Here is a 20691-nt window from a genome sequence, read left to right as displayed (position 1 = left end):
TGGCATTTGCAATCCTTTTAAAAAAAATTCTCTTTCATTAAAAAAAAAATAATAATAAAAATGAATGAAGTGTTGAAAAGGCCCTGGAGCACATGACCTATGAGGAGTCTCCGAGGGAGCTGGGGTTGTTCAGTCTAGAGAACAGAAGGCTGAGGGGAGACCTCATTGCTCTCTGCAACTACCTGAAGGGAGGTTGGAGCAAGGCTGGGGCCAGCCTCTTCTCCTTGATGATAAGTGACAGGACTAGAGGAAATGGTTCCAAGCTGCACCAGGGGAGGGTCAGGCCTGACATTAGGAAATCTTTCTTCACTGAAAATGCTGGAGCAAAGGTTGGATTGGAGGTTCTTTGAGGTCTCTTCCAACCAGATATATTCTGTGATTCTGCAACTTTGGACACAGGAAAACAAAATGTTTGCATGTTTGAAAAACAAAAAAAGGGGGGAGGGGGGGATTTTTTAAAATACAAAACTGTGTCAAGTTCTGGAGACTCACAAATTGCTGAAGCTGTTGAGTGGGTTTCTGGCAAATAAAATAAGCAAGGAGGGTTAAAAAAATCAAAACATACCCAGTTGGTTGGACTAGATATTTATGTGCTATAAATGGAGAGGAAAATTAGTTATGATATCAGAACATAAAGTTTATGCTCCTATCTCATGCTAACAAGTTTTCTCCCACAATCTGCCAGAAGTGCCCATTTAATGATGTTGACATATCACTTCAATTTCCAGATAACTGAGTGCAAATTCAAGTAGCATAGCATTGCCCCATCCAAGGTTTTAACATACATGTGCTGGCCACTTACTAAGAAAGCTGTTTAGTATCATCTTGAACCTCCCCCATGACCTCAGTGCCTTTCCTACATGCTCTAGGTTTTATTTTGTGCCATCAGCAATGCATAGCTTAATAACAGGAAAAAAATATTCACAAATAAAAATCTCAGCCAAGACCATTAGGTTTATTGAGCCAAATAAAATTCAGCACAGTGGTAGATACTGATCCTGGGCCACACTCAAGCTAGCAGTACTATTGAAAAAACCCCAAGAGTTAGCAGGTGAGTGACATGGCCATAAAATGTGTGAAGATTAGCAAAACAGCTCTTGTGGTAGAGTGGAATACTCAGTTAAAACCATGAGAGCATGGAGGATGGAAGGGTCTGTCTAATTCAAACTCATGATCAAATCAGATCCAACAACAAATCTTAAGGAAATGGTCCACACACTTTTTGAATGTCTCCAGGGATGGAAATTCAGTCAAAGGACTGAAGAAGGGGGAGATGTGCTATGTTTACTGTATATTAAAACTAGAATCTTTTTGATAGCTTTCAAAACTCTATGCTGAATATTCCTGCTGTTTCTTTGTTGACTTTGGCTGTCCTCTGCCCACTGATATCTTTTCCATTAGACTTTGTAACCTGTTTACTGAACTGTTTTTATTTTTAGAGAGAGATTATCAGAGAGAGAATTGTCTCCTCCTTTAATTATGAAATCTGGTACCTTAATGATGTCAGTCTGAAATAGCACCTCAGACCAGGACTGATGTCTGTTAAAACCCCCAGAATTTTATCATGAAAGAATTTCAGATCTCCAGTAATTTTTTTCTTCCCCCTGACATGTACTGACTCTATTTTTAAGTGAAAAAACCCCAAAGAATTATCTACCTTGCATAGGTCCTCTGGAGGCTGGCTGGTCCAAACTCAGTGCAAGGCCAACTTACACCAGATGAATTCTTTCTTTACTAATCTCTTTGTCTCTAAAGAAAGATATAAAGCTAACACAAGACAAATTGATGCAGAGCTTGCAAAGTAAGGTGAACCAACCTTCTTCTCACTGTTGTGAGATCAGCTTAATGGGTTTGGTTATGGCAACATTTGATATGAGTGTGTGTTTGCTGGATATGGATGGAGAAAAAGCTGTGCCAGTTACTTGCCCTGTTTGTCACTTGTTCATCCATCTAGGCTCACACAAAATCAATCATTAATTACTACTTTGTTTCTTCCTGAAATACAACTTAGCACTTAAGTCTCTTCTAACACCTTGTGCCACGATTTGTCTTCCTTTTAGTAGGTCTGGGGTGCAGTGTTGATTTGCTTTCTTACGCAAATGATTTGAAGGAATGATGCCTTATAAGCTGCTCTGATCTTTCCTGTTCAGTTGAGTTTTCTCAAAGCCTAAACTGCTGACAGGATGGATTGCCTTTTTGCCTTTTCAACCATCTTTTTACTATTAAAGGGTTAGATTATTTCTAAGAGTGATCATCTGCAAAACCTTGATTCCAGAGTGCCTTTCTTTCTCCTTTAAATATTTGGTTTCTCTGCAATAACTCCAAATGGCAGCAGATACTTTAAAAGGTACTTAATGGTTACCTACCTGCTCCTTTTTCTAAGTCAAATAAACCTCTCTTTCAAGACAGCCAAATCTTGGATTCATTTGGGCTTTTGCCAATGTATTCTTGTCTTTGTATGACCTGATTATTTTATTTTCAAACATGGCACTGAAAATCAATCCCTGCCCTTGTACTATGGACAAGTATATCCAATAAGCTAACATGCAATGAAAAGACATCACAGTAGGCATACCGCATTGTCAGGATATTGGTATTCTCAGATTTCTTTTCAGCAGGGAGGCAGTCATATTGACTACATGAATAAATAAGCTCCCAAACAACTTTTTCTTTACTTTTCTTTTCTTTTAAAAAATTTTTCCCTCAGACATTCAATTGGTTTCAGACTTTACCCTGTTCAGATCATACTTACACTCAGAATAAACACTTCAACTACTTGAAAATTCCTGACTAAATGTGGAAGGAACATGACAGTCTAAAGATAGATATTTCAGAAACATGTTTTCTGTTTCTAGGTATCTACTTTTAGAAACTTTGTCTTGTTTTTCAGTGATAAAAAATGACACACACAACACACCCCCCACCCCCACCCCCCTTTTCTACTGAATGCACATGGTTCTTTGGGTGACATCCTGCTTGCTTTCTAGTCTGACATATAAAGCCAGAGATAACTGATAGCCACTAAAAGAAAGTCTGCCTGGAGTAGCTGTCACTGGGGACCATAGATACTTGTTTACATGCAAGCAAACCAACCGCCCTTGTTTTGTAGGTTAGAGGCAAATGCACTAATTGACTCTATTGTGTTGCATCTTATTAAACACAGTTGACTTCCATACACAGAACAGCTACAGCATCAGATGCTGTGTGCATTTAACTAATTAAATGTGATTATTTTACTTCATAGAAAAAAAATGCCCATCCATTGTTCTGGGTGCTTCCACGTTAAACAATAAAACATTCTAAGGCTTCTTTGCTCACCCTCTTTAACGGAGCTGTTAGCCATTAATGGGCATCGCAGACTGACTCACTCATGAGGGAATATTTTGTTAATGTAAAGTACAATCCTGTTCGAAAGGTCTGGTTTGTGGGTTTTATTTAAATGTTAAAAAACCCCCAACAACCAACAAACCAACAAAACACCCAGCACCACTGTATTATAGTTCCAGGAAGAAACAAAGAAGTGAAAAAAAAGGGTGTGGATATGAGTGTTGGTATGCTTTTAAAGCAGATTCAAGCAGCCTGGGTAACTTTGATTTTTTTTCTTTCTTTTTTTCCTTTCAGCATTTTAATTTACATTAGTTGCTTGTAAGAGCATTTGATTAAATAAACCACTGCTCTATTCTTATGCTCATCAGTCAAGTTTGTCTTGCTGTGCTACATTTATGTTGTGACTCAGGCCAAACTGTCGTTTTCAGCGTAGAGAGAAGGAAAAGAAATATCGCACTGCCATAAAAGGCTGAGCTAGCTTCTGCTTCTTTGGCGGTGTTGTTTTCTGTGATGGGTTTGGCAAAAGGACTGAGACAGTTTGTAGGTGATTTTGCTCTGCCTGCTCCCCTGGCTGAGGAATTCCACTTCATCTGATGGTCTCATATCAAACAAAAACCTTTTGAAAGCTTGCATGTAAAGTCAGCATCGGCTTCTGCATATGGAGGTTCTCATAGCCCCTCACTAAGCGGCTTTAGGAGACCCTAGAAACACAGAGCACCTGGGAGAGGGACAAGGTGGCCTTATCTCCATAAGCACAGCCCTTGGTAGGCAGAAACCAGGTTGTGATTACTGTGACAAAGATCCATTCAGACCTTTCAGTCATAGCCTAGTAATTCAAATAGCCCAGCAGCAAAAATTGTCTTCATATTAGTGGTCTGCAAGTGAGGAGGAGAATTGGGTAAAATTATACAGTCATCAGGCAAAAATATAGACACCTTGTTACTAGTTTCAATAGGTGGCAAGAGTTTATAAATGCTGGTTTATGTCCTGGGAATGTAATCATTTTAGTGCTGAGAAAGAAAAAAGCAAAAAGCGTCTGTTCTTTTGTATTTGGCTCTGAACTGTTCTGAATGCCAAAGGGTGAAAAGGGAGACCAACATTTAATCATACTTGTATTAAATTAGTTGCACAGCTCAAGATCACACGTGTTGCAGCATTTTGACTCAGAGTCATTAGGTGAGTATTTTATGAAGAATTGCCTTATGGAACACAAAGGTCTTATCATTAGGTATGGAAAAGCAAGAAGGGACTTAGTTTGCCCATCAAGTTTTCCAAATCAGAAATGTCCATCTCTCTTAAAAGAGCAGAAATGTCACATTTTAAATGATCCTTTTAAAAGTTTTTAATGAATTTCTTTGATATGGTCAGGTCTGGAGCACAAGCCCTGTGAGGAGCTGAGGGAGCTGGGGTTGTTTTGCCTGGAAAAGAGGCTCAGCGGAGACCTTATTGTTCTCTACAGCTTCCTGAAAGGAGGTTGTAGACAGGTGGGATTTGGTCTCTTCTCCCAGGCAACCAGCAACAGAACAAGAGAACACAGTCCTAAACTGCACCAGGGGGAGTTTAGGTGGGAGGTGAGGAGAAAGCTCTTCACAGAAAGAGTAATTGGCCATTGGAATGTGCTGCCCAGGGAGGTGGTGGAGTCCCTGTCCCTGGAGGTGTTCAAAAAAGGATTGGATGTGTCACTTGAAGCCACAGTTTAGTTGTCACGAGGTGTTAGGTATTAGGTAACAGGTTGGACTTGATGATCTCTCAACCTTATTGATTCTATGATGGTATGGTTTCTCAGATTTTATGCCAAGAAAACATGGGCATTATTTGTACATCCTCCAGTTAGAAATGGTTATTATCCATTGCCTTGAACTGGTCAGAGATTCTGCCTGGATTAGGGGCACCATCATACCAAGTACTGCTGCAGCCCTTCCTGAAAGAGACTGGTTTTATTTCATGAAAAAACAGTGTGACTGATACACAGGAAGCATATGAAGAAAGAGATGTGGTGTTCAGTCTTAAAAAACAAGATTACCATGACTGATCACTAATATCTCATAGGCCATGAGACTGAGGCAGTCTCTGAGGATGATTTTGAGATTGAAACAGCTGCCTGGTAAATTTCATTTGTGTAAATGTTCAATGAAGGATCACACCTGAAGAATACCTTGAATCAAGTTACTGCATCCCACAGAGAAACAAAAACTATGGACTGGTAACTTTGTAACAACCTCTATTTCAGACTAAAAATGCATGTTACTGCTCCTAAAACAAACAAACAAACAAACAAAAAAACCAACCAACAACAACAACAACTTCCATGGAAACTTTTCATCAGTTTAGGAGGTTGATGTACTTGTCTGCAGGGGAAAGAAAAAGGCAGAAACCTTTAAACAATAATTGGAGTTCATGCAAGGCAAGCTGCCTTTGCAGAGCACAGGCAAAAAAAAAATGGTTAACCATATTTTCCTCCAAAAGAAAAGCTGTTTCCAAAGTGTCTTTGCAGAATCATGTTGTTGATCATTTCATGTTCATCAGGTTTGGGAAAAACTTTCTTCTAGTAGAGGAAATTTTAAGTATTCAGAGCCATGAATCTTCTCCATGAGGAGCTGCAGAGATGTACTTTCACTCAGAAAAAGGCACCAAGTAAGAAAGACATCGAGTTCCAGCAAAACTGTGCCTCGCACCACCAACAAAATTATACATCATCTGCCAGGCTGTTTGCAGCAAGTCAATTTTAGGAATTAAAAATAAAGGAGAATACATCAGTTCTGCCTCAATCCATTGAGTGCTTGGCAAATTAGTTTTCACTTCAGTCCAGGAGCCATCTCATCTCAAAGTTAACTGGGCACTTGTCCGAGTTATTAATGTTTCTAGATAGAAGGACAGGACACAGAGTTATTTCCTTTGTGCAGAGCAGACTTCAATACTTTCTTTTATTTTTGTTTTTCCTGGTTCAGACTTCCTTTAGTGGGAGGCTTCCAATACTTTTTGGATTTTGACTGGATTGCAAATACCACCAACAAACAGTCGCTACTGTGGTATCCCCCACTTACAGGGAGAATAGGAAATTAAGAGCTGCTGCAAAATGTTTCCTTAAAGAAACTAACTTTTTGGCAGATACATTTCCTTTGTAACTTACTCCTAGCTTTTTGTTAAGGATTTTCTGGGTCCCAGAAAACTCACCCACTGACATGTGTGAGGTAGTCTTATGAAAAATCAATAATCGTCTTAATCTTTCTTTTCAACACAGTTCTAGACAAAATGATTCTCTTTTTCTGCAGTTCTGGAGGCTACCTCTAAGTGAATTAAGAGTTTATTTTTAATGCCATACAGCAGTTTTGAATAACAGCGTGAATCCTCTGTATTCAAAATACATCTTTGCGTCCAAAAGCCTCTTTTCCCCTAGTTAAATCATTTGGTGTCACTACTTACTTTTCTACGCACACTTGGAAAAGATATTTGTAACAGTTTGCAGTTCTGCACCTGAGATCTCATTAGACACTCTTAAAGACTATCGTCTTAATTTCTGGGGACTTGGAAAACTTAAAGAAAATGTTTACTCTAGTCATAGCCAGTTGGCATTGTAATAACTTAAATTTCATGCTAGAATGTCAATATAGCAATATGTTTTGAGCAATATGTTTTCCTCTTTCCCTGCTGAAGACCTGAAGAGTGTTTTTTAAGCAAATTAGAAAATGCTTCAAGAAGTTATTTCTGTAGAGCTACCTAGAGAAAACTGAATGCAATTGTGGGCATTTCTATACTGCATCCTAAGCTTTTACTTCTTCCTATAATGTTTAGATAAAAATGTGATTTTTAGGTTTGCTGTGTAGTTTCAGATGATAGCTTAAGGTATGCACAAATTATATTACTCTATTGATAAGGTGTGTTATGTTGAAAACTTCTCTCAGATCCAAGCAGATCAGACTTTGATGAAGTTAAGGCTGAATGAACTTTAGGACTCAGATGCAAAGACTATGACCCAAACTGGCCCCACTGTGAAAATTTATTTCATCCTTAACTATTCAGTCTACTAGTAGTGGGAGATTTATAGAATATGTTGCTTTGCTGTTAGGGAGGTGTATGCCTTTGTACTCCAAGGGACACACAACCCACAGAAGTCACAGGGTTCCAGCATGAATCTTCATGTCATGTAAGGAAATACTCCTTCTTTCCTTAATCTTTTTCAAACTGATTTTGCACCCCACTCCCACAAATATAGCAGGGAAACAGAATGGAAACCTTTGAAGAATAGTTGCTCATTACTCTTCCTAGACTATTACAGCCAGTGCAGAAGCTAATAATGTTTACAGGTTTGATTTTCACTTGGCCCTGCTTCTTTCAGTGATGAGAAATCACCAGGAAATGTCGGGATGGATCCTAGGGAGAATGTCATGGTGAAATAGGCACAGAAACATTGTAGTGAAAATGGCATTGGTTTGATTTTATCATAAAAGTGCTGTTTCTATTAAAAGAAATATACTCCCACAGGGATTTTTCTCTTCTTGTGGTTTGACAGTCTGGATTTATACTGTCTTGGTTATATAAAATAGTTGGTTTAAGGAAGAAAAAGAAAAAAAGATGATGATTAAAAAGGACATACAGTATCAGTCTTGCTATTGTTGAATGTTCTTACCCATGAGTGGACAAGGAGAGGTAGTCAAGTGAAAGTAGTGGTGTCTGGTAGCTGTGTACACTCATCCAAATAATCTTCCTGTGGATCACTTACATGTCTTGTTCTGAAGTTACATTTCCACTTTAAGGCTTTGTTGTCAGTGGCCAAGCAGAGTAATTTAAACTGACTTTTTTACTCAACATCTAGCTTTAAATTGTAGGTTTACAACCCTGCTCTTAGATAGTATCACAGGGCATATAACCTCTCTACGAGTTCTTTTCTCAGCAGATTGGAAACATCTTTTCAGACATGCAGTGTTTGTGAAAGGGGGTCCAGGGCAAAAAATTCATAGTGAGATATGGTCAGACATCCTGCATCATAAATTCCAGCAAATGGATAGGAAGTCTAACAGAATGAATACAACCATGAGAGTATACCAGTACTGTGTTTACCACTGAATCTGCTTTATTTTGAAGAAGGCAGAAGAGCAGGTACCAGGAGGAGGAGTGTCCTCACTCTAGTTATTCAAGCCTGATATCAGTGTGGAAGACACTGTGTACCAAGGGAAGTACCCCTGTCAGATTTGTGAATACTTTGTGTTTTTATGGCATAGTCATTGATGCTTTCATGAATTTTAATAGCAGTTCCTAAATTTTCATCACTGACTAGCTGAAGCCCAAAATGTTAAAAATCTGTAAACACTTCAGATAAATTGTCAGAGAAATATTTAGGGTTAGCTCAGTGAACTTAGTTCATGAGAACTGGGTGATAACTCAGTGGGAATAATGCTGGTGAGATAGGTATCCTGTGACTGCCTTACTATTGCCTGTAGTCAGTCTGCATTTTGCTCAGCAAGAGAAAATATTCTGTAGTTTTGGGGTTTTCTTTAACAGAAACACATTTATTGATCACTTCATCTACTGGTGCATTTTTCACTGCTCTTCAGAGCAGACAAGTTTAATATTTTTCTTATACGGTGTATTTCTTACTCTCCTTTAGTCTCATTCCAGCCAATGACTGGGGAATGAGTTGAGGCAGAACTATCTCACAGACCTGTAATGGCAGGGCTGTGAGGGTACTGAGGTTAACAGCGATGAGACAGGCCTACATCCCTCCCTCCACATGGCTTTCCCTCCTCGCATGTATTTGTTTCTCTACATGTTGGCAAACACCTGGAACAGTGATTTTCCTGACTGGCATGTAAAACCTTAAAGCAAGCCACTGGTTTTGCTGTACTTCTAAATCTCAGTCAGGAGTGTTGGGCAGTAACCTTGCAATTTCTGAAAGCATAGCAAGATCTAGGTGCCTAGCAACTGACATTTCAAACAGATTTACCAGTTTTGCATGGTATTTAATAGCTTGTGTCTTGAAAGCCAGTTAAATTTACGTTATATTTTGTCACATTACAAACTGTCATGGTTCAAAGTTATTGTTTTGCAAGAAGCTGCAAACCTGGATTTGGATACAGGCTGTCTTTTTCCTCTTTTACTTTTCATTAGAAATGATTTTTGGCATATAGCTGCTGTGATAGAAATGGAACTCAAAATTGTCTTCCACCAAAAGAGTTATCTAAAGAGCTGAGCAATGCTTTATTTGTAGCAAGGGTTTCTTGGTGGGGTTTTTTTTTGTTCACTGTACCCCATCTCATTTTCTGCAGCCCTTGGAAACTTATTGAAGCAGCAATATAAGATTAGACTCTTAAACAATGTCACCAAGAACATTGTATTTCTAGTGGTGCAGTACAATGTGCAAGAGCATGAGTATGAAAATGATTCATGCCATCTATTAAAGGCTAATTTAAATACCAGAATACTGTTTAACCATTCCGGTGCTATAAATTATGGCATCTACTGTAGTTTCAGACTAGGTCAAGCCAACTTTTTCAACCTGCCAACAAACTCCAGCCACAAAGGATTTTTAAGAAACCTAACTATAATTGTCAAAATAAACAGCTTTTCTTTATTTTACCTCTATGGATAATAATCTTTCATACATTTTAATACAATCCCAGTGAAAGCTAAAAAAAAAAAAAATATATAAAAAAATTCATCTGCTGGTTTACTGCAGGGACTGCAGAGCAGTATATTAAAAAATGTGTTTCTCTTTCACTCTAACTCTTTTAATAATATCAATCAAGCAAATCAAACTTGCAGGTCTAATTTATTAGCATAAAACGTCACCCAGACACAATCTGCTCGATGAACAGCCCTCTAACATTTTTGTTATGGAGACATAAATTACACTGATGTTACCAGGGGGGGAAAAAATAATCTAATACTTAGTGGTTTTGACAAGATGTTGTATCAGGTTATGGTTGTTTGAGAAATAAAATGTTTTGTTTGAAAAACACAGATCTAAACTGATTAGTTTATTAGCCATGATAGCTGTTACTCACATTTGTTGCTTAAATATTCAGAACACAGAACACAGAATTAACCAAGTTGGAAAAGACCTTTGAGGTCATCGAGTCCAACCTATCACCCAGCACCATCTAATCAACTAAACCATGGCACTAAGTGCCTCATCTAGTCTCTTTTTAAACACTTCCAGGGATGGTGACTCCACCACCTCCCTGGGCAGCCCATTCCAATGGCCAATCACTCTTTCTGTGAAGAATTTCTCCCTAACATCCAGCCTAAACCTCCCCTGGTGCAGCTTGAGACTGTGTCCTCTTGTTCTGTCATAGGTTGTCTGGGAGGAGACTGACCCCCACTTTGTTACAACCTCCCTTCAGGTAGTTGTAGAGAGCAATAAGGTCTCCCCTGAGCCTCCTCTTCTCCAGGCTAAACAACCCCAGCTCCCTCAGCCTCTCCTCATAGGGCTGTGCTCCAAACCCCTCCCCTGCTTTCTTGCCCTTCTCTGGACACCTTCCAGCAACTCAACATCTTTCCTAAACTGAGGTGCCCAGAACTGGACACAGTACTCAAGGTGTGGCCTCACCAGTGCTGAGTACAGGGGCAGAATGACCTCCCTGCTCCTGCTGGCCACACTGTTCCTGATACAGGCCAGGATGCCACTGGCCTTCTTGGCCACCTGGGCACACTGCAGGCTCATGTTCAGCCTACTGTCAACCAGTACCCCCAGGTCCCTTGCTGTCTGTTCGCCCTCCAGCCACCCTGACCCCAGCCTGTAGCACTGCATGGTGCTATTGTGGCCAACGGGCCAATGTGTAGAACCTGGCATTTAGGTGTGTTAAATCTCATGCCCTTGGACTCTGCCCATCTGTCCAGCTTGTCAAGGTCCCTCTGCAGAGCTCTCCTACTCTGTAACAGATCAACACCTGCTCCCAACACAGATATAAAGCAATTTAACATTCCCCTCTGAATGCATGTGCACATAATACACACACACACATGCACACATGTGGGGTCCTATACCTTTCATGCCAAAGAATCCTGCCAGCTGTGTATTGTCATATGAAAATCTCTGAGTTATTTAGTTTAGCTAAAATGTTCCACTTGGTATAATTTAGGAAATCATTCTTGGGGCCCAATCCTGCGTTTCTTGAACGCCCACGAACTTCTGCAACTAATACTTATTAAAAGGAGGTCAGCTTCCTGCCCATTTTACTCTAGTATCTTTCATGAGTAGGAACCCTCTTATACATGGAAAACATGCAGCAAGGTATGGAAGTGGGATTCATCTGAGCTGTGAATACAGAGGTATTAAGTACCTGCTGAGAGTGGGCCTTAGAAAATCCCCATTGATCACCTGCCAGGTGTGTCACTGAGTGCTTTACACAGAAGGCTGCTGGATTGGGCTTTTCACAGAATTTTTAACATCTCTACTCTGCATCTCATCAACTTGCACAAGAAGTAGATGTCTCTGCCTGGCTGTCATACCAAAAAATGTTCTACTTACTGAGAATCTTCTTCTCTCCTTGATTTCTCTCCCCCCCACCCCCCTTTAAGGTTGTCATGGAATTTTATATAAGTAATTATCAAAAGATGAATTGTGCTTGTGCAGGTATTTTTCTTGAGTTCACAGTAAGCCATTCCTCTGTCTGCACTTGGAATTATTTAGTCTACCAGTAAAGTGTTTTTTAAACCATTCTTGCACATGGTAAATGTTTTATTTTTGGAAGACTTCAGTATCCAGAATGAAATACCTTACTGCTTGCTGCATGAGGGCTCTAAGCCTGTTCACCTGCACTAGGGCATCTTGCTCTGAGACAATCAAGTTCGCAAATCCAGTCCTAGCAGAAGGTGCTGAGCACTTGTGCGTGTGACCCTTGATATGCCCAAACCTATGGCTATCTTCCTCTATATTCAAGAGGTGCAGCATTCTTCATGATCAGGCACAGTACCCTGTAATGGGAAATTAAAGTGAAAAATGCACTGCCTGCTGTCAGTATCTCCTGAGGAAGTTTCAGTTCCTCCTCACTGTAACAGAGGGCTGACTCGCAGCCTATCTCAGATGGCTGTCAGATTGTCAGTGACCGTGATAAAGGCTTTCACTTATCCCAGCTGGGGAGGCTTAGAAGCAAATAGGAACTGCAGTGGGAGCCAGCTGCTCATATGTCTGTGATGAGCAGGCTCACAGGAAGATTTTTACTCAATTTCTGTTCCTTACATTATTTAACTTGCCACCTGATGTTCCTGTCACTGGGTAAACCTAGAAAATTACTGTTTGCTGAGGTTTTCAGTGTCAGGTTTTGCAGATACACACGATAGTCTCCCAAGTCTCTTGAGCTTTTGGAATTACACTAAGGAATCGAAATGTGGCATTTTAGCTGGTTTCTATTCTGTGGTATGGTGCTCCAGCAGTGCCTAGAGCTTTTAATTCAGTTTTTGTTATTGCAGATTGTCAGGATCTAGTGTGTATTACCCCGACCTCTGCACAGACACATCCTGCAGGTTGATAATAATCAAGTACACATACAGAACAATGATCGTGATAAAAATCAGTGTAACGGCAACAATCCGCTTGATGATCATAAATGGTATTAATTGATTAGCATGGCAGCTTTACACTGAGATTTAAGAGAATGCCAGGGTTTTCTTTCAAGGGGAGTGACTTCAAAAACACAGCTCAGACAAAAAAAAAAAAACAGGAAAAGAAAAAGCAAAAAAGAAAAGTCAAACTGTGATCCAAATGCAGCTGTGATCTAACTATACTGAACAGCATATTTGGCAGTGTTACCATTTTTATGCTTCACAAAGAATATTCTAGACATTGCATATGAGAAGGGGGGGGCAAATAAAAAAAAGGATCAGTTTAAAGTCAAAATTTATTTGTTAAGCAGTTCTGTATTTTTCAAACAACATTTAAAATTCATTAATATGAGTATACAGTAGAGTTTCAGCGAAACTCTTGGATTTTGATCCAGGCTTTAACATAGACTCAAGCTGCACCACCGGAGGTTTAGGCTGGATAGTAGGGAGAAATTCATCACAGAAAGAGTGATTGGCCATTGGAATGGGCTGCCCAGGGAGGCGGTGGAATCACCAGCACTGGAGGTGTTTAAAAAGAGATTGGATGGGGCACTTGGTACCATGGTTTAGTTGCTTAGATGGTGTTGGGTGATAGGTTGGACTCGATCTTGGAGGTCTTTTCCAACCTGGTTAATTCTGTGTACTGTATCAAATCTTTCCTTAATGATAGTCAGTATCAATTAGAGCAACTTTCAGTTTGTCTTCATTTCAGATGGAGCTTTAGTGCCTGTGGCATCAGAGACTCAGTGCTATCACCTCTTTCCATTTCCAGACTCAAAGGTCTTTTCCAACCTGTTTAATTCTGTAGTCTGTATTCTGTATTAGCTCTATAGTGTCACCGTGCCAAGCAGTGACACTTTTATTGAGAATGAGTGTTATCTTTTCCTACACTTAAGGCTACTATTTCTGCAGTTGCTCAAATGTGGTGCCACTCACAATATAAAATTTTCCTTAGCGCGAAGAGTGTTATGAGAAACATTTCTGCCTCTAAAAAGCAGGCAAAGCAACAGATTCTTCAGAGGATGTTTTGAAGATCAGTTGTTTTGCCATTTAGTTTCCACAAGGCTATGTTTACCCATTAGCACATGGAGTTATATGTATCACAGTTGGGCTTTTTTAGTGTTTTTTTTTAAGAACATTTTGATAAGCAAGAAATACTTTTAAATAAAGAGGGTGAAAAATAAGTCACTGCCTCTGTTGTCAGCTGGCACTATTTCTTAGGCTTGTTTGTCAACACAGATTTTTTCATGACACATTTTCGAAACCTCTCAATACTGATATTTTTCTTTGCTACCAATAAACCCATTCTCACCAGTAGATAACTGAAAACTTCCACATATTCAGATTACATCCTCCAGGGAATTTCTAGAGTCTTGGAAGGCAGTTGCATGATCTGGTTCTGGGAAGAATCATAGAATCAATAAGGTTGGAAAAGACCTCAAAGATCATCAAGTCCAACCTGCCACCCAAGACCTCATGACTACTAAACCATGGCACCAAGTGCCACGTCCAATCCCATCTTGAACACCTCCAGGGACAGTGACTCCACCACCTCCCTGGGCAGCACATTCCAAGGGCTAACAACTCTCCCTGTGAAGAACTTTCTCCTCACCTCGAGCCTAAACTTCCCCTGGTGCAGCTTGGGACTGTGTCCTCTTGTTCTGGTGCTGGTTGCCTGGGAGAAGAGACCAAACCCTCCTAGCTACAACCACCTTTCAGGTAGTTGTAGACAGCAATAAGGTCTCCCCTGAGCCTCCTCAGGATTCATCATTGGAGGCTTAGAAAGTATAGTCTATCTCTTGAAGGGAAGGGCTGATAAGTCAAACTTTCATCCTCCTGCGAATCATTCAGCAAAGAGTCCAGCAGTTGTATCTGAGGTTCCTTCAGACTTGTGAGTTCCTGCTGATTCTCAATATGCTCATTAACCTTGTGGTTTTGAAGAGAAACTCAGTCTGATGTCTATAATGACATTTCTGTTGTCAGCAGAGTTGAAGGAAAATATTGTTTGTTTTGCATGGGAAAGTTGGGAAAGGAGGAGAAAAAGAACAAACACATGGTTGTTTTCAATTTATTATTTATGTTGACATTTCCCATAAATGAAACCAGGAAAATAGTCCATTTTCAAATATTAATTATATTTTGCAAAACTAGGTTTTCAATATTGAAACCAAATATTTTCCAGGATTCAATTTTCAACAAAGTGAATGCAGTTTCTTTGAAAAACTGTTGGAGGGGGAGCAGTAAGTATTTTCAGTTGCATTGAAGGGGCATTCCATGTGTGAATAGGAGTTCAAACAACTACTTAAAGATCATTATATTAACAAATATTTGAGCTTTGTTGATTTTTGAAACTTCATCTTTCATTCTTATCCAATCATGTAAAGTGGTTTTTGGGTTTTGGTTTTGTCTTGTTGTTTTTTTTTGTTTCGGGGTTTTTTGTTTGGTTCGTTTTTTTCACTGTGAAATTCTGTGCATCACAGAATTAACCAGGTTGGAAAAGACCTTCAAGATCATCAAGTCCAACCTATCACCCAACACCATCTGATCAACTAAACCATGGCACTAAGTGTCTCATCCAGTCTCATCTCTTTAAACACCTCCAGTGCTGGTGACTCCACCTCCTCCCTGGGCAGCCCATTCCAATGGCCAATCACTCTTTCTGTGAAGAACTTCTTCCTAACATCCAGCCTGAACTGCAAAATTGTTTTAGAATCATAGAATTGTTGGAGTTGGAAGGGACCTCAAGGATCATCTGGTTCCAACCCCCCTGCCATGGGCAGAGACACCTCACACTACATCAGGTTGCCGAGAGCCACATCCAGCCTGGCCTTAAAAATTTCCAGGGATGGAGATTCTACCACCTCCCTGTTCCTGTGTGTCACCACCCTCACAGTGAAGAATTTCTTCCTAACATCCAATCAGAATCTACACTTTTTTTTTTTCTTTTTTTTTTTTTTTTCACCATTCCCCCTAGTCCTTTCATTACCTGACACCCTAGAAGGCCCTTACTCACTCCATTTCCCCCTTTATTTCCCCTCAAATCCCAGAGCACCTGGGCTCTGGTGGAGTCTCCTCCCACCCCAGGTGTGGCCACTTTGTCCTCCCCACCCACTCCCCTATTTAATCCCCCCCAGGAAAGATGGAAGCCCCAAGCTGAGCCCATTTGGGCTGGAGGATCCTCCTCTCATCTCTGGTGAGTGCCCATGGTGCACACTGGGTGATGGTGGTGGTGACAACAAAGGCCGGGGGGCCTGGTGGCCCCCCGGTTAGCTAGGAACATGATTGATGGCTCCTCGGGTGCACAGAATTAACCAGCTTGGAAAAGACCTTTGAGATATGTAGCTTTGTAACAGAAAACTGAAAGAGCTAAAATTGCTCTGCTTTTCTAAGAAAATAAATGCCAGTGGGAGTTTCAGTAATGAGCAATACAGAAATTTGTTTTCAGTAAGAGAGCACTGATGGACAGCAGAAAGCTGATGCAAAATTCACACTTTCTCTACACACAACGGCCAGATTCCATTGTAGAATGTGGATTCTACAGGGCAGTTGTGCTCCAAACTTCCTTCCCTAGTCCATAATGGAACCTTAAACAAGGTCCAGCTGACTGGATGAGGTATTTGGCACCCCAATATGTAGTGCAAATAGGCATAATATTTAATGTTGCCTAGATCTTAACCTCATCATAAGAAACTCCTCTGCTCAATTGCACCAAGAGCACAATATCTCCCTCACAATAGAACAACCAGGAAATTTAGCAGGCTGTGCATACAGATCTGTGCATTGTTTAAAGAATGGTATCGTAGGAGAAAAACAGGAAAAAAGAAAACAAAAAACAAACAAGTGGGAAGAACAATTCTGTGGAAGTGCCATTGTGTTATGTGGGTCATCAAACTAATGAATCACATCCTGTCAGAGCCTGTTCCCCTCCACCAACTATGCCTGAAACACAGATGCCAAGAGTAGAAATTTTAGATGGTTCGTGTTAGACCCATATGAAGGCTATGCAGAGAAGATGTATCTGTATCTGACTCTGCTCAGGCTTGATGAGTTGGTGCCAACAGGGGCTGAGGGTTTGCCTAGGCTTGCTATGTCCCCTCATCTTTTTTGCCTGGGCTTGTTGTAGCTGATGTTTTCTGTCTGGCTTACAGTCTTTAATCTCTTCTCCTGTATGAAGCACAGAAACTAAGACAAGCATCTATGGCCTCAGGAGGAGCTGCAGCCACAAACTAGGCCAAATTTTAATTCTGCTTTTCAAGACTATAGCTCTTTACAATGTCTGGTAATGTGAACCTCTAAAAGCCATTGACTAGTACTCCAAAACTGACAGTCTCCAAGTGATGTAAAGTAGCACTGCACTGAAAGCTAAAAAGGGTCATGCTATACAGAACATTGACCTGTATCACATGAATTTGTTGATCCTACTGAGTGAAGTGCAATGCAGAATGAGCAGAATAAAAAGTTATTGACATCTCACTATATTATTTCAGAACTTGTAGCTATGCTGCCATGGGCTCCTTGATTGAGCTAATACTTCTGAGAGGTCTCAAGGAAAGTCTGTGTTATCCTGCATGGCAGAGGTATATTGTTTTGCTTTTTTTGGACAGAGGTACTTTTCCCTTTTCTTCTCTTACCAATACCTACTTGGGTGAGAGGGACAGCATCCTAGCAAATCTACTTTTAAATTGAATGCAAAGCATTCAGGTTTCATTCCACTGTTTTGTGGAAGTCTGAGAAAACATTAGTGCAATAGAGCTCTCCTGTGCAGATGCCTTTTCTGTTCAACAGTTTTACCTTGTGACAAGTCATCTTACATAGTGACAGTATAAGCAATAAAATATGCCTGTAACACTCTTGGTTTCTCCCAAGCTCATGGGTGTAAGACCAAAGTTCTGCCCTTAGCATCCAGGCATTTGCCTTATTTGTTCCTTCTCTCTCTCTTTTTTTTTTTTTTTAAACACTGATATACTTCTTACTTCCTCCTTTCATCCACAAAAGTTTCATACTCTAGTCAGCACAGTCTGCATATTACCTGATAATGGGATACGAATCAAGCTGTGTACTGCTCTCTGTGCCTTGTAGAGTGTAATCATTATGTGATAATAGTGGAGATAGATCAGAATGACAGAGCATATGTTTGATTAGTATCTCACAACAAGGGCTCAGATTTTATTCGTATTTAATATCAGTAGGCATCAGAACAGAGCTCATCAGTTTAGTAAGAATCTATACTAGGCTTAGTATAATTGTTACTGCTCATAGCCTTGGGTATTGGTTATTATTATTATGGCAGTAGTCGTGTAGAGTTGTAATGTCATGCAAGTAGTTTGATATCTTTCTTGTCTGAATTTCATTCTGCTTTATATATTTTAAATATGTGCAATATTGAAAACTGAAAGCTACCTAAGTGCCCAGCAGGATGATGATCACAATATATGCTCCAAAGATGACATTCAGTGCCCATTTTCACACAGCTGCAGTTTTACATTGAAATCCTGGAGGTCTCTGTGTGTTGTAGTTCAACAAATGGATACGACATAATAGTAATACTAGCATTAAAGCAAGTTAGAGAATTTAGCTTAACTGAAGATCTGTTGTAAAAGGCATCAACAGGAATGGCAAAAATAATCACAAAGAAACATTTTGAGCTAATTTGCTTTTTCACTAGGTCTGATAAAACAGAAATTGAACAAAAAATATTGCCTTTAGATTAATATTTTTCTGCTGAAACAACTCATTATTTAATCAGAAATTAACTAATTTAATCAGTGAGAATACAGTCTCACTCCTCATGTGTGGTATCCTTGGAGAAATATTGCTATTATTATTACTGTTAGCAGTACTTCCAGAGAATGTGTGTCTAACCATTCTACCTCTGGGCAAGAGCTTCCTTTCCACCCAGTGCTATATTAAGTCAGAACAAAAAGATATACCTGCCAAAAGCTTAGAAATCAAAGCACAAGAGAACATTAGTAGGCAAGCCAGGTAAAAGGATAAGCAACAGTCTGACTCATCATTGCATTTTGTGAAGAAACCATTGAGAGGTTGATATTATGTGTGGTTTAAAATGGCTAAAATTCCGTAGAGGTATAAAATATCATTATAGGTGAACAGGAGAGAAATAGCAATTAAGTAATGTGGGGGTACAAAAAAATGACCATCATTGGTGGTGGAATTAAAAATATTTGCCAGGGCTGCAGAAAGAGGGCTCATGAGATGGGGAAATAGGGACATGGGACTAGATACATCAACTATTGAAAGCTTAGTGCTAAGCTCGGAAGGGTGCTGTGTAAAAAAGTTTCCCTTGTAAACAGTCCTTGGATCTTGTGGTGTAATATATGGGGATTTTTAATACAAGGAGGAGGAGGCTGAAGGTAGATAAGACACTTTTCAGTGAGATGAGTAGTGCTGGGCCTGGTGATTGCTCCATCTTCACTGGGGATTCACTAGCAGAAGCAAATCAGTGGGACATGGGTTTCTGTTGCTTCAGGGTCACTCATTGAAAGGCCTCTGAAGAGTCATCTGCTGGTGCCATCTGTATAAAGAACACAGGATGTGAGCTCCTTTGCATGCACAGAGGGAAATGAAACATTTGTGTGCATCATAGCTATTCCTCATTGAAGTGTTTGTAAACAAGTTGTTTCTTTAATCTGCCCTCGAGTAGGTCTTACAGGATAAAATGTTGCTAGTGGACTAGCCACTACAATTAGAAAGGACCACGAGCTGATGCTTTGCAGCATAGAGCTGATCATGGGCAATTTGCCACAAGGTGAAATAGTTATATTTATTTCTTGCTTAAGTCATCAAGAGGATCTCCTTCAGGGAACTTGAGCATTTTCAGTAGAGAGCTTGACCAGTCAGAGTAATTGAAAGTAGTTCAAAGATATCCTAAGAGAGCAAAACCAGTCTTGGGAAATAATAATGTGGGGTGTTTGTGAGGTTTTTTGGCAAACTAGCCAAGGAAAATGAATGGGTAATGTAGCCAGATAGCGTCTCAAAGTTTTGCTTTAGGAACTTCTTTCTTGTCTTGGGTAAAAGGATTTCAAAGCGATCAGGAACTTCAATAACTATCAATAATGTTAGAAAGGGCAGAAGGATAGCTGTGAAGACCATAGGTGCTCAAAATGAACACGGGCATCTAATTTCATACTGGATTCACCCAAGAACGAACATAAAAGCAATAAGATAAAAAGGACCTTTAATCTCAGCAAAGGATAAAAGGAATGAGTTAGTGAGAATGTCAGGTAGATTAATTAAAGGAGTCACAGTGAACAATATTAGGCAGTAAATAACATTAGGGCATAACATAATTACCATTTCTAAGAGTTATTTATCACCAAGTAACTCTTTTTGGTCTAGACCAGTCTTAATCCCCCTGGGCTCATGTACTTTTCTGGAGCAGCCACACCTTTAATTATGTAAAACCTTAGCTTTCTTATTTTTTAGGGCTGATCTGTGCTTGGACAAGTTATTGTTCAACTTTGGTTGGATCCTTCCAGGCCTCTGGCCACGGTCCCTCATTTCTTTGCTGGATTTTTGAACTGTATGTTAGGGCAGTGCTTGTGCTGAAGCATCATCCCCTCATAACTCACTGAGCCTTCCAGGGCTCTTGGATGCCATCAACTGTGCATTTCTTGGTGACTTTCTTGTGGCACTTTTGTCCATTTTGATTTGAAAACATTTTCCTACTGCTTTCCTACACCCTTTTTTCTCCAAGATGCAGCCTGTGAGTATCTCCTGTGAGGATGTTTTCCCTTTGATTCTGGTATAATATTGCCCTCTGCATTATTTTGTAGAGCCAGCCAAGTAAGGGCTGCAGGATAACCT

This window comes from Dryobates pubescens, chromosome 14 (assembly GCF_014839835.1).
Source record: "Dryobates pubescens isolate bDryPub1 chromosome 14, bDryPub1.pri, whole genome shotgun sequence".
NCBI classification, from domain to species: Eukaryota; Metazoa; Chordata; class Aves; order Piciformes; family Picidae; genus Dryobates; species Dryobates pubescens.
Note: the sequence above shows the minus strand (reverse complement) of the source record.